This window comes from Podarcis vaucheri (genome assembly GCF_965113315.1).
Source record: "Podarcis vaucheri genome assembly, chromosome: 10".
NCBI lineage: Eukaryota > Metazoa > Chordata > Lepidosauria > Squamata > Lacertidae > Podarcis > Podarcis vaucheri.
Genome location: NC_138748.1, coordinates 42173774 through 42189286, shown reverse-complemented (window position 1 = coordinate 42189286; position 15513 = coordinate 42173774). Strand labels below are relative to the sequence as shown.

Below are 15513 nucleotides of genomic sequence, written 5' to 3'. Positions count from 1 at the left end.
CACTTCACACACGCGCTCGCGAGCGAGCTGCTCCTCGCTAGATGCAAAATGGCTCTCTGGCTGCTCGGCGGTGCCTACGCGACACACATCCCCCCCAGTGTAGGCACGAGAGAAATTGGACGTGCTCGTTTTCCGTAAGATGGTGGCAAGACAAAGGAGGACGGGCTCTCTCGCGAGTGGGTGTGGATGGCGAGGCGCTGCTGTTGCTGCCGGAGGAGAAACGCCAGCCAGGGCGTGAATTGGAGTCGCCATTCATCCGAGGGGGCTGCCCTCTCCTGCGCTTCGGTTGCCCCTCCGGACCGGTGCTGGGCCCCCGCCTCCCCGGGCCCCTATGCCTCCTTCCACCCCGCCCCAGCGGCTCCGAGGGGCTTTTTCTATGGCCACCTTCCAGGCCCCTCTGGCTCGCCCCCCAGAGGGGCTCCCTCGGGCTCCCTGCCCGCCGCCCCCGCCGGCCTCCCCGCGCTGCCCACCTTCCCCGCAGCCGCGAGAGGCTGCTCGCATTCCTAGGCGGGGAATCGCGGCTGCCGCGTGCAGCAACGGACGGCGCTGGGCCCGGTGGGCTGGCTCCGTCCGCGCCTACCACACCCCCTCGGGCTGCCTTGGGGCGGGACGGGTGGCGAAGGACCGCGCGGGGGTGAGGCGGGCGGCGGAGGCTGCCGCGCCTCTTGGCGCCCCCGAGGGGAGCGGAGGCTCCTTCCTCCTCCTCCTCCTCGGTCCCCGTTGGGCAGACGGGCGGCGGGGCCAGGAGACGGAGCGCGGCTCCTCTGGCGCTCTTCTCCCGTCCCCGGCTCCGCGCCCGACCCTTGGTGGCGGGGGAGGGAGGGGCGGGCGGGGGCGAGGGAGGATCCCCCTCCCGCCACGTTTGCCTGGCGCGTCTATATATAGCTCAGGATCTCGGTGACATCGGCCTGCGTCCCCCTCGCCGCGAGTGGGAGTCTAAAGTTTACCTGCGCGGGGAGTGAGCGCGGGCGGGCGTGTGCGCGAGGGGCGGGGCCCGCGTGCCGGGGCAGAGGGGGCGTGGCTGGCTGCCTCGGAAGGGGCGGGGCTCCCTCCCTCCGCTCCGGCAGGTGTGCGGGCTGCTCGCGGGGCTGCTGCTGCTGCTGCCGGGCGCCTCCTTCCCTCCTCCCCTGCCTTGCGGCACTGCTTCGGCGCCAGGGGACCGGGGTTGGACCCGTGCCCTCGTCCCGCCCTTCGGGCTTTCCCGCCAAGAAGCGTTCGAGGCTGGCGGGACGGAGCGGACTGCCGAGCGCTTGGCGGGATTGCCTTTCCCACGCCCCCTTCGCCGAGGGCACCTCGACTCCGGAGAGATCCCTTCCTTAGGATCGCTGCGGAGCGCAGGGCGCGGACATGAGAGCGCAGCACGCCCCGGGAAGGATCGGACGCTTTTCGTCTTTTGCTGGAGGGCATGCAGGCCGCGCATGGGGCAGGCAGGCGGGGCTGGGCAGCGCTGCGGAGATCCCGCGCAGTGGCCGCCGCGCCTGGCGGCGGATGGGTGGCCTCGAGCGATGCGCTTGCCTTGCGGAGAACTTTCCTGGATGCACCTGAGCTGCACCTTCGGTTCTCCAGTGATTCTCGGTTGCGTTTCGCTCCTCATTCCAATGCACGAATTGTAGACGTTTCGATGAGGCGCTTAAAATATAGTTTGGAGCTCTCTCCTATTATTTGTGTCATAGGAAGTGAATGTGGCGTGAGAAGTTTAGAACGCAGAAAGGAAACTGGATGCACATTCTTACCAAGGTCTGAGTTTTAGATTCAATGCAAACTTATTTAAGCTTCACGTGTGAAAATATCCCTATATGTGATTAGAATGCAGGTTGCCAGTGGTCATAGGACACTTAATGCAGCTTTCCCCACATCTTCACAAACTGGAATGGACACACAGTTTTAAAACTGGCCTTTCCTCTCCATCAGTAGCAATCACCTATTCAGGCAAATAGGATAGGAAGGCTGAAATGCAAATTGTGCATCATGAGAGCTAATGTCACTCACTAGGATTCTCTCCTGCTTTGCTTTAATAATGCTCACAAATGATGCATTGGAAGGAATCCGATTGAAAGGCATCCAGAGCCTCATTTGTGAAAATGCCATTAGCCTCTAAATTCTCCAGTTCCAAAGCAGTCCAAACATAGGGATGGATGAAAGCAAGGAAAGGGGAGCAGCAGCTCCAGGTCTTCTGTACTCAGGTGCACAGTTTGACTTCAGTTTTCCTCAAACATTGATTAAATGTATTTTCAGCCACCTCTTTAATCTATTCTACTTCATGCCACCACTATTTGCTACTTCTCTTGCTTGAATCAGTGTACAAGTAGTACAATCAACCAACAACAGAATACATCCAACAAAATGTAGGCCTCTCAAATCACAGTATGGTTCCTGAATAGCTTGGGCAACTTGGCTATGTGGGAAAAGCATACAAAGCCACTTCTATCCTTGGATCTGGAATAATCTGGTTAATAATCTGGACCTTTGTTCTCTTCCCATTCCAATTCATTAGATGCCTGCTGTTAATTTGGTATGTGGGTTGGTGAACTTCAAAGAGGCTTCAAAACGTAAGAGCTCTGCTGAATCAGACTAAAGTCCAAGCTTGTCCAAAAGTGTATTCCCACAGTGGCCAATCAGGTGCCTATGCTAATCCCACAAGCAGGACATTACTGCAACTTCACTGTCCCACTCATGATCCCCCAAAGTTTGCATTCACAGGCATACAGAGGCTGATACCTGAACTATGAATGCCATTATTGGGACTGATAGCCACTGATAGCCTAATCCTCCATGAATTTGTCTACTTCCCTGTTAAAGCAGCCCAAGTTGGATGCCATTGAAACATGTTAGAGAAAACAGATGGGGTTAGGACTGCAGTAAAATTACGAACTAACTTGTACAAAGTCTGACTGGTGACAGAAAATGGGCAGGCAGATTAGGAAGTGAATGGTAAAGCAGTGGCAAAGGAGTGGCAGATATCTGTGAAAGGTCAAGGTGGGAGGTGTGACCCTATAGTTGGCTGTGACTGCATTAAAAATGACAGCATAATTACCTGTTCATTCACAGCATACACATATTGATAGGCATAAACTTCAGATGTTATGTAGAATAAACAAACACAATGTGATACACATACATTCAGATGTATACACACACATTATTCCTGGGACATATTCACCACATAGATAAAGAACATACCAACCATGATAGGTAGATGAAAATATGGAATACACATCATGCAACATTATCCACTCTTGCATACTGACAGAAGAAGACACAAAAAGAAATGTACACTGATCCATGCAGTCATAGGTGAAGATGATTAATTCCTGAAGTGACTATATGTAAATATAATAGCTATTTAATGCCAAGGCCAGGTTTGAAATATGTGACGTAATTGCCTTTGAATCTGCAGCATTTTTACAGTGATTACTGGAAGTTGTTACAGGACATTTTTTCTATGCAGAGATCTCAATGTAGTAACAACCACACAATCTCTGGCACCCATTTATACATATTGTATAAACTACTTGTTTAGTTTGCCATGTTTCGACATGTTGCAAGCTTCCAAAAACTGAAAAATAGATACTTGTGAATTCTTTGAGTCTACACATTTTTTTCAGTAGATGCAGATTATTTCTATATCAGAAAAATCCCATCCGTGAAGTGGTCTTCAGACAGAAGCCCCAGATAACCTGGAGTAGAGATAAGGCTTCCAACCAAATGGATGTGTCTTTCAGGGAAGTTTGAGCTGTAGTAGCTCTCATTTTAGAAATCAGGGCTGCAATCCTCTGCACGCTTGGTAGCAATCCCTATTGGACTCTAGGATTTATTTGCATGTGAACATGCAGAGTTCTGTGCTGCAGGATTAGTACAGCAATGCATATCACAAACAGTATCACACAAAAAACCACACATAGATCGCACCAATCTAAAAAGTGCACAGAAATTAAAAGAAAAATAGGAAAATAGTGACTATTGTTGCATCTGCTTCCCTGGAAGACCTTTTAACTGCAACGCTAAAAATCACAGCAATTACCTCCATATTTTCCCATAATGAAAGAAAGAACCATTAAAATAATGTTCAAATTAAAATATGTGATGCTGACACACATACATTTTAGTTTATGTAGGTGCAGTCAGAGTGTGTATATATTTTTACCGGCCAACCCAGTCTTTCCTGAGCGGTGCACAAGATTTCAGGGGTCCTGGCACTTAACCGGGGTTTGTGTTTCCTTCGGAAAGGAGGCAGAACGGAGGCTGTAGTGTATTTATGAAATATGGTTTATTTACACCTGAGTCTACTACTGAAGGAGTTTCCAGCATTCACACCTCAGGAGGGGCTTGCTTCCTGCAGGAGCACCGCATTGGATTAAAAGGCACCCAAAGCACCACCTCTGTGTATCTCTTCCAGCTTGCCTCTGCCAGCCTGCTCAAAGTTCTCCTCCTGCCTGGCTTTTCAAATTTTAAAAGGCCTCTTTTTATTATTTTTTTAAAAAGACTACAATTTCCCCTTCAGTCTACCATCACTGTGCACTTGGAACTCCCCCTCCCAGCTTACAGCATCAGACACTGAAATCCTAAACTTGGCCATTGTATCTGTGCCCCATCCCCTCACGGGAGGAGGGGCTCATACTCTTCTGCTTCAGCATAGGGTAACTGGGTCAGTCGCCCATTGCCTTCCTTTTACTGCATTATGGTTCTTCTCCCCTGGCTAGGAAACTGATTCAGCCTGCATTTCCACACTGCTAAACTGTCTCACACCTGGGTGAAGACTTCAAGCATTTAGTAATCTACATTTACTAACTTACGAAATTGTTGGTACCCAGGACTTTTAGGGGACTCTACTCCCCACAACTAATATCAATATATATATACACTGGGAACTACTGTGTATCAAAAATTCTCATTTAGCTATGGAGTTGTAAGGTCCACTTCACATATCAACATTTTCTGACAGAGATAACCAGCATGTAGAGCTTATATTCTCTCTCTCTCTGTCTCTCTCACACACAACTTGTCGGGTACGATGACCTGCATTCCATGCCCCGTCTTACATCCCTGTCCCTCCTTGGGACATGGTGGTTCTGTAGCTGATGGGCTCCGTGTGAAACTTCTTCGCATCCTAGCGAGGAAGCTGGCGAGACAGCCTTGGCCACTGCAGTGCGTGCTTTCCTCAACGCGCCTGCTCCGAAGTCTGGGCCACCGAGTTCAGGAGAACTTCCTCCCGGGCAATTGTGCATATAGGATTGCAGCTGGATACTCCTTGGAGGCAGCGCACGCGTATAAATACCCCGAAGAGACCCCCCAAGCCACACAGCGGGCGCCTTTTGCGGGCTGGCGCCCACGCACGGCTCCCCTCTCGCCCAGGAGGCTGGCTTTTCCTTTCCCAGACGAGGCGGACCAAGCGAGGCCTCTTTGCCGTGGCTCCCGTTCCTCTCTCCCCGTCTACCCCAAGGCGATAAATGTCTGTCCTGGCAAACCTGGCCTCGCCCAACCCCTTTCGTCCAGGCCCGGCCAGAGAGCAGGCGTGCGCGACCCGCCACGAGCCCCGGGCCGAGCCTGCGCGCGCTCTGCGCCCCTCTGCTCGCCCCGCCTGTTGCCGCTGGAGGCACGTGCCGAGCGGGAGAGCGCGCGCGCAGGCGCGTGTCAGCCGCAGTAGGGCAGCGCTGTTGCGGCTGGGCACGTGCGCAGTGCCAGGCCTTCCTGTGGCGACGACCAGCGTCTCCCCGAGGGGCTTCTTCGCCACCCCGCTCTTGGGTTTCGTCCCCTCACGCCATTGTCTTCCGCGCGCGCGTTTCCACTTCGTAAGGTCCGCCAACTCCACGTTTCTTTTTCCTGTATGGATTCTAGCCGTGCCTTACCTGCCAACAGTATCTTAATCATACCTTCACATTTATTCAGAAGAAGGGGAGGGTGATTAATCAGGACTCGTTTCCTTCCACGCCTGTCCTTTCCCGGCTCCTTCAGGGCCTGCCCAGAGTCCGCTCCCTGCAGCGCGTGCTGCGCCACCGACTGCCATACCTCCCGGGGATCGCAAGGCGGTAGCAGCGCACCCGCGTCGCCTTCCCAAAGCGCTTCCTCAGTACTCTTCTCTCTCTCGCACACACACCCTTCTGTGCACACTTACCACTCCCACGCCCCTCTCCCTCTTATACACATTTAATGCTGATTAAAAGCAACAAAACACCCTATAGCGCCTTAAGGACTAACGCTGATTAGTTAAAACACAATCTCCCCCGTTTGAGAGATGGCTAAATAGTAGCAGAAAATATTAACAGAATTTGATTTCATGTTATACACGGGGATGGCAGTAATTCGAATCCCTGTGACTTGTGAGTAGGGGACGAGGGCAGTGATCCCTTAGACTGGATTCATTAATCTGAAATAATAAGGCACGTATGCGGCCTGCCTCAGCTGTCCAAATCTGCACCCCCGGCTTCTGCCTTCCCACCCCACCCCACTCCTTTCCCATATCCAGAGCTGCCTGTCCTGGGCATTTCACCTCCGCCCTCGCATCAGACTCCTGCCCATCTAGCAGCCGGGGAAAAACGCTGTCAGCAACCTGAGCGGACCAGTTCCCCTCTCGTGCCTTTGTCCGGATTGCTTCATTTCTTTATCGCCTCTATAAAGAGGAAAGCGGCTGCCGGCTAATCCGCCTCTGCTCAGTGAGACCGAGTGAGCTGGCCGCAGCCCAGGCAAACGGCTCCACCTGCTAGCAGGCTGTGAATATGAGCAGAGGCTTCTTCAGTCACTGGAACAGTGAAGTTCAGGGGAGTCTGCTGTCGGAGCTGCTTGCTTGCTCCCTGGGATGATCGTGGACTCAAGAGACCAGGCAGAGGGTTGGCTGTCTTCATGATCAGGACTTCATTGATGAGGAAATAACAGCACTCTTCGGTCCATGCTGAACTGTGAGATTTTACTTTCTTGCAAGCTTTTCTTCATTTCCCTTTCCTTTTACTTTATAGCAGGAGTCCTCACGACTCTCTGCAGCAGCACTGATTTGTGGAAGCCATTGCATATCTGATGCAAGCTGCCCTGGGTTGGTTGCACATACGCAACCTGCACAATGTGCATGCTCAACCTGCATACTCAACCTGCCATGCGCATGCATGGCAGTACTTGTTAGAAGTTGTATTGTGGGCGGCCCTGAAGTACAATCCTTCTTAGACAGGAGTTGGCACAAACTCTTGTTTTTTGACCCTTGGTGGAGGAGGGATGGAGAGCACATGACTTGTTACTAGGGAAGCAATAAGTTTGGGAAAATATCCAGTGACACCCCCTTCACTCCTGCAGCACTAACAAGCAACTCAGGATATGGGGAATGCATACACATCCTTTTGTTTTAATTGTTAGAGGAAAAATCTTCTGGCATTTTTGGTCCAGTCAAGACAATTAGAAGCAGTGGATCATGTTGAGTCCATCACTGCCCTATAACAGCTTGTGCTTTTAAAGCAAAGCCTTATAAAATTTGTACGTATTCAATTTGTAGTACAATTAATGGCGTGAATGTTTTATGTTTCTGCTTGTCTTTTGGGAAGTGCAGGACAGATTGGTATCAAAGTCAAGTTTAAGGATAGATTTTAAATTATGCTAGCCCATGTAGTTAATAAAGGAAAACACAACAGATTTCCAGAAAACATACGAAATGGTCAGTTGTAACCATGCATGTTTAGGAATGATGCACATGCTAGTCACATCATCTCAGGAAATACGATAGAGTTTTGTTTCCCTTGGATGAAAATTCTTTGTTTGTTTTTACTTACAAGCAGAAGCTATTGGAACCAGGCCAACTCCTAAAAGCAGCAGTCAGCTCCCAATATCTGTACATCACATTTCCAGAGAGAGCTCTTTCACCCAAGTTAACTCACAGCTCTTAAAAACTCTTTTTTCTCCTGTTTAAACTAATTTTAACCTGTCTCCAAACCATTTCTCTACCCCATACACTATATGCAGGGTGTTATCCTAAACTCTGATAGCATCACATTTCAAAATCTGGAGAAAGATTTCCAGGTATCAGGAAGTCATCCCAGCCAGATGGGTGGGGTATAGATAAATCATCATCATCATCATCATCTCTTTTTATTGTTTTCTATTGATGCAGTAACAGCTGCTTCTCCTGACCTTAACAAGCTATCAGGTTAACAATGGATGCTGTAACAGGTGAAATAAAATTAAAAAAAAGACAGGGGATTCCTGACCTAAAAGGAAAAAGCCAATAGCAATGTCAGTGGAACTAATTTTATGTTCTCTGACTCACAATTCATTTCTTTTATTTTTGCTTCATTCAGGGATAGGGAGCCTGTGAGTATCCGGATGTTGTTGGATTCCAACTCCCATCAGGCCCAGCTGGCATCACCAGTGTTCAGGGATGATGTGAGCTGTAGTCCAGCAGCATCGGAAGGACCAGACGCCCTTGCCCCTGGCTTAGAGCTACCATTTCAAGAATCCAGGCCTGGTTGTGATTTCCTATAACTTGTTTTTTTTTAATTGAACTAAATAAAAATAAAGAACAGGTATACTACAACATTATAAAATCTAACAATTACAATTCCATATATTATTATCTAAAGTATACATATTATTATTATCCATATATATATCCCACTATATTTTGTATAAATGCATTCCAGATGTCACTATACTTGTCCATGCAAAGTCTACGTCTATAAGCAATCCCTTCATAAGTTGCAAGTGTAGTCATATCTTCAATTCATTGATTAAATGGAGTTGTACACTTACCCATTCAGTGCACCAGTAGTCTTTTGGCCATAGTAAGGGCACGAAGAATCCATTTGCATTTTCCAGTTGTCAAATTCTATATAGTAGGCATGTAGTTCAAAATATTTTCCTCTGAAAAATGTATTTTTACCCCACACAGTCATATTTATATAATAAACTACTTTCTCCCAAAACGTATTAAATTTTAATAAGTGATTTCATGTAACTTGTGGAATAGCTGTATAAAAAAAATGTGTGTATGAAGCTCCATTGTGACCAATAATAAATGAAACAGAATTATAGAATTATAGAGTTGGGAGGGACCACCAGGGTCACCTAGTCCAACCTCCTGCAATAATTGTTGGGAAATGAAAACAACAACAACCCACATTAGGTTTTATGAGGGTGGCAAATGTTATTGCGGCCTAAATGATTATCTTTGAAGGGCATCACCTGCACTGGGAAATACATTATCCTGGCTTCTGCATTAATATTTTCTTGTGGTTGCACATGCTTATGTAAAACCTTTAAAAACAAACAAACACCCTGCCATAATTCTTAGTCTTCAGGTACAACAGATACAATATTGTTTACATTAGGTGGTTTGGGGCAAGTCACAATCTCCAACTCCAATGTGCCATAGAGGATTATTTTGATTTCCTCTGTGTGTTGAGAGAGATATATATACATACACACACAATGGCTGTTAGGAGTGTCAGTAAAAGCTGTTAAATATTTTTAATGTTTCCCTCTACTTAAAAACAGTTTGGTACCATCCATTAGCTTGTTACAATCTATTTCCTAGATATCCTATGCAGAAAGTTGCTACAGATACGGGCAGTTTCTTGTATGGAAACCCTGTGTTTCATAATTAATATTTGCTCAAATATTCCTTCTGATTATTCTATATTTTCTGTTTTTGTAACAATGGACCTCTTGTAAGCAGCTCTCCAGCATTGTATTAAAAACAAACAGGAAACAGTTTGCTCTGATCATTTGTCTGCAACGCAGACTTCATTAGGAAATGTTCATGGACTATGGAAGAAAGGTAAATCTTATCTCCATTTCCACAAGTAACTATTTCAGGGAAAGTGCCAACTCAACTGGCTCAGTCTGAGGAAGACTTGCTACAGTGCACAAATGGCCATTTTAACTACTTTTCTCTCAAATAAAGGAGAGGAGGCTGTGATTTGAAAGAGAAATCTGACTCCAACCTATGCAACTAAGGATGCAAACCTGTGCATGTTTACATTGGGAGTAGATCCTAATGAACTCACAAGTGAGACTTACTTTCAAGTAAACATGTGCACACAACAATGCAAACATATGTAAGACTAAATAAAAAAATTTTCTTCCAGTAGCACCTTAAAGACCAACTAAGTTAGTTCTTGGTATGAGCTTTCGTGTGCATGCACACTTCTTCAGATACTATCTGATATTATCTGAAGAAGTGTGCATGCACACGAAAGCTCATACCAAGAACTAACTTAGTTGGTCTTTAAGGTGCTACTGGAAGAAATTTTTTTATTTTGACTATGGCAGACCAACACGGCTACCTATCTATATATGTAAGACTGTTCAGCTGTTTTCCTAAGTACAATGGCAATAAAATTTATGGGATTAGGGTGCACAGTGAGAAACACCCTGGTTCTATATAGCAGCTCAATTTCTGATCTTTTCTACCTACAGTTTGTATAAAGTAAACATGTTAATATTTATTTCTGTAGTAAGCATTAAGAGGAGTACCGCTTAATGCTTACTAGGAATGAAAAGCATAAACACAAGGAAGTTCTTGACTGACAGTTTCTTTCTATGAAAACTGAAATTCCTAGTTATTTTTGATGGCATAGATTTCTTTTGTTAGAAGGGTAAATGTGGTAGGTTTTTCTTAGGATCGTGTTGCAGTGATTTGGCAGCAGAGTGCCCCCCCCTTACTGCCTATATATAGAATAAGCAAAAACAGAAGTTAATGATTTTTCCAAACTCAGGTCCTGTGTGGGGAAAATGTGATGAAGATTCCACCCCTGCCCCAATCAAAATTGCTCTGTAAATGCTATACTAGGAGGGAAGAAGGAAACTAATATTAATGTTCTCATATAACAGAGAGGCAGCGAATGAGAAAGAGATACCACGTTATGAGGAGTGAGGGGCTGATGCCGAGCTATGAGCTTATGGCAACCTTGAATTATGGGGTAGTTTAACATCCCCATACTGCATGATGGGGGTGGTGGGGATGGGGTAAATACAAGACTGATGGGTTTATGTGAACCTTGTAATGTAATCTATTTTAATATGATCCACTTTTAATAATAGAGATACTATGACAGCCTTGTAATGTAGTCCACTGTTGATATCGCAGAATGGGGTGGGGACTTACAAGAACCCTACTTGCACTTTTCAGATGGGGGCTGAGGTTGATAAACAATTATCTAATAAATGCTTGAATAACTGTCACCTACTTGATCTTTATTAGTGAAATACAATGTCACCAGTGCAGTTCTGCACTATGATACTGAACAACACACACATTTTATCAAGATACAGGCAGACAGTGGAACAATTACATAAGATATTGACTGTCCACACACCATATATTTAAAGCTGATGGCTTGCCCCAAATAATCCTGGGAACTGTCCCCCCAAGGTACAATTCCTACCACCCTTAACAAACTAGAGTTCCCAAGCTTCTTTGGGGAAAGTCATGTGCTTCAAATGTATAGTTTGCATGCAGTCATGAACAAGTACCAAAAAAAGTCTAACAGCTTCTTTAGCATAGATGGAATCTGACTGTTAACCCCAAACAGCATGGCCAGTAGTCAGGGATGATATTGGTTGTAGCACAGCAACATCTGAAAGGCCACAGGTTCCCTATGTCTGGACTAAGAACTTTACCATGGCGTAAGGTAAACGGCGTTCCGTGTGCTGCGCTGGCTCGCCAGATGCAGCTTTGTCACGCTGGCCACGTGACCCGGAAGTGTCTCCGGACAGCGCTGGCCCCCGGCCTCTTGAGTGAGATGGGCGCACAAACCCCAGAGTCTGTCAAGACTGGCCCGTTCGGGCAGGGGTACCTTTACCTTTACCTTTAAGGTATTGGCAGAAACATTTAAGTGTTATTCTGGGTGTATGTGTGTGTTTGACACACACAGAGTGAAAAACAAGGCAAATCAGGATGATTTGGGCCATGAACTTACTGTGAATAAGGTGTCTCAGTGGAGATGAGCTATCCCCTAAGCTTTGGAATCACCACGAGGCATCTGTTTTTCCAAAAAGTTAAACATGTAAACTTTCCCCTGTCTCTTTTCTGAGAAACAAAACCAAAGTGTCTTGGGAAACACCCAGAGCTCCAGAGGGGAGGCAGTTGAGAGATATTTTGTTTTGGGGAACAGTTCTAGCTTTTAATCTCAGTGAATTATTTTCCAATGCAACTCAAATCACAGTGATTTGGAGGTGGGATGTTGAAGTAAATAAGCAGACTTGTTCTTGAGTTGTCATTCTCTTCTGAGTTTTGGACCCAAATAATAAAATTGGAATGCCATATAACAGATCAGACTTCTTCCAAATATTGTGGTCATGGTAGTATATACAGCTTTAATATATACAACTATATATATATTTACAAACATGCATTTCCATGGGCTGAGAGAAAATTTGTAGAAGGCCATGAAATTCAAGAGATAAAGTCTGTGATTTTTCTCTGCAAAGTTCAAATGTATATAAGGAAAGGATTGACTTCATTCACTAGAGCTGTCATTGACAATAACAATATTCCTGGGTTTGCTGTGCTAATTTAAGGTCTGTACTGGGAGAGAGAATTTTGGCCTTGATTAGCTGAAAGCAACAGTCAAACTTACCGATACATTCTATTTCTTCGGTTTAACACTGTAACCTTTCTTTGAAAGGCCTAAACTTTTGTTAGCATGTTTCTGAATGTTGTATTTTTTATGGCAAATTTGTAACCATTGGGACACATTTGCACTGGGACTGTTTGCCCTTTTTAGACAGCAGAAAGTTTGGTTGGGCTGTGATGGGATAGATCATGTTGGTGGGTGAGCAGGTCAATGAACTCTTGGTTGCATATTGTTAGGTTATTAGCTGGCATCTGGATATTTGCAGGGCCTAATCCTTGGATTCTGTCTCTATTAGGCAGCCTGTCATTGCTGTTGAGTATTCATTTGAGATTAGGCGGCTGGTTGTATGTCAGGCTGCAACCCTAAACCCTTTACCTAGGAGTAAGCCCCACTGAATTCAATAGAACTTACTTCTGAGTAGCTATGACCAGGCTTGCAGTGTAAAGGTTATTGCATATGCCTGTTGAAAACAGGGAAGTTCAGCAAAAAAAATTCCACAAAAAATCTTGGGCTGCAGCAAAGATGAATCTAGTTAAATTGCCACCTCCATTTCCCACTAATCCCACAACTCAGTTAAATGCAGGTGCCTTGTACCCCATTTATTTGCACAGACACATTGTGCTCTCCCCACTGCTAAAGGTGAGATCACTGATAAAACAGGAAACCAGTGTGTGCTGGTAATCCTTCCCTTTCTATTGTTAAAATTTGCAGTCCCACCCTGCACATGCTTACTCAGAAAGAAATCCCTCCAAGCTCAGTGTGTGAGTGTGGAAAGGATTGCAGCATTAGTTTAAAATGGAATTCACAGAGTTTGAAAGCTAATTGTTGGTTTAAACAGTAACTATAAGGAATCCAGTATCCATTTGCTGTTTGGACCCCTCTGTGACTGCCTTGGCATCAGGGCTTCATGTCCCAGGTGTTAGTGTGCTTGCAGTGCCATATGGAAAGTCTGCATTTTAAACCCCCATTTGCCCTCTCTCCAGTGGGCTACATGCTAAAAATATTGCAAAAACCTTGCAAAGATTAGTGTATTTTTGCAGTGAATTTTATTCCGTTTGACTTAATTCATTTTTCAAAGCTATTGATTTTTGAAAGTTAGCTAATAAGCATTGTTTAACACTGAGTAAAAAGGTAAAGGGACCCCGACCATTAGGTCCAGTTGCAGACGACTCTGGGGTTGTGGCGCTCATCTTGCTTTATTGGCCGAGGGAGCCGGCGTACAGCTTCCAGGTCATGTGGCCAGCATGACTAAGCTCCTTCTGGCGAACCAGAGCAGCACATGGAAGCGCTGTTTACCTTCCCACCAGATTGGTACCTATTTATCTACTTGCATTTCATGCTTTCAAACTGCTAGGTTGGCAGGAGCAGGGATCGAGCAACGGGAGCTCACCCCGTCGCGGGGATTCAAACAGCCAGCCTTCTGATCTGCAAGCCCTAGGCTCTATGGTTTAACCCACAGCACCACCCGAGTTCCTAATTTAATACTGAGTAGTTGATACCTATTAATATAAATTAGAGTTGCTATTAACCCCGGTAAGACCTGAGTTAACAACCACTTGGCCAACCCTGTCTCTTGCAAGTGCCCCACTCAACTTACATGTTTTTAAAATGCCACTGCTTGTAATATGCCGTGTCAACTATTAGGGGTTAAATAGCTCAGCTAATACTGTGCAGATAAAAATCAGTTAGGCTGAAATGGTTCTGAGTAAAGATAAGTTCTGTCCTGAGAAGCTATTAGAAGTATTTCCCTTAATGTAGGTTCCAATGCTAGATTGGTTGAAAAATACTGCAGAACTGGTGTATTGCTTTCATTTGTCATACTTTCCCCCTTCTGGTATTTCTTGTAACTAAGAGGTGTGGCACTTTAGAAGCAGAGGGGTGGGGAGGGGGAAGCAGGGCAGAAGGTTGGGACTTACATGACAAATTTTATCATGAAAGTTATTTGGGTAAACTTCATACATTGTTCTCAGTGCTAGGATTCGGCCCTGGACATATGAGGTAGGATATTAATACAGAAACTCCACCCCCGCAAAAGCACCATACACCATAGCATAGTCCAGGCTTCCTCAACCTCGCCCCTCCGGATGTTTTTGGCCTACAACTCCCATGATCCCTAGCTAGCATTTCCAGTGGTCAGGGATGATGGGAACTGCAGTCTCAAAACATCTGGAGGGCCGAGGTTGAGGAAGCCTGGCATAGTCTTTCAGTTCCTGTTAGCACCTTTTATTGCCACTGGGATGCTGCATGAAGAATAGTTAAGCAACAGTGCCTGCAGTCTTAACCAATCTACTTTGAAGTAAACTCCTATGTGTGTGGGATTAGAACTGCAGCCTTTGTGAGCCTGCTGTAGAATTGTGGAGTACTGTAGATCCCCCTTTCCCTGCATTAAGTATAGTCAAGGTATAAAGCTGGCTCCACTTTTCGATGGAGGTTACTATGAGATTTGAAGTCATAATCTAATGTTGGTTTCACATGTGAACCCCAGTTAATGCTAACTGCAGTTAAAACTTATTGCCAGTGCTTCCCTTAAGGCGGGAGGGAATAATCTATTTACTGCTGAAAGGGCAGAGGTTTGGGAAGGGAAAGTTTGGCCCTACAGCTCTCCTTTAGCCAAGATAATGAGGGATCCTGTGTGATTTCTGTGCTGGCTCACTGCTGCTGCTCTATGTTACACACACATTAAGTAATTTTGTGGTGGCAGCACTGATGGCAGTGAAGCCACTGCTTTAATATCCCAGAGGGATGTAGTTGGCAGAAGGACTTCTGGGTGCCATTGGCTAAGCCTTTCCTATTGGAGCCCTGCCCTCCGTTTCTGTCACTTTGATAGTTGTGCGGAGGAGGGAAGCTAACCAAGAGCAGCTTTTTTCACATCTGCATGAGAAGGGTATGGGGGAGCACTTTCTTTCTTTGAACTTTTTACCACAGGTTGATCTTAGATAGGGGTAAACAAAAGGACCTAGGG

The 15513-nt window shown here is 45.9% G+C and overlaps 1 protein-coding gene across 7 annotated transcripts in view; it reads left to right on the top strand.

Annotated features, from left to right (window-relative positions):
• The window catches only part of GRIN2B (glutamate ionotropic receptor NMDA type subunit 2B), a 285857-nt gene that overhangs the window by 30290 nt on the left and 240054 nt on the right, over window positions 1–15513 (top strand). The window contains exon 1 of one of the 7 annotated variants that reach the window (XM_082239989.1): window positions 6624–6893. The exons of the other annotated variants lie outside the window; for them this stretch is intronic. The gene's annotated coding sequence lies outside the window, so the exon portion shown is untranslated. Of the gene's footprint in view, window positions 1–6623; window positions 6894–15513 lie in introns of those variants that run through there. 7 annotated transcript variants of the gene reach the window in all.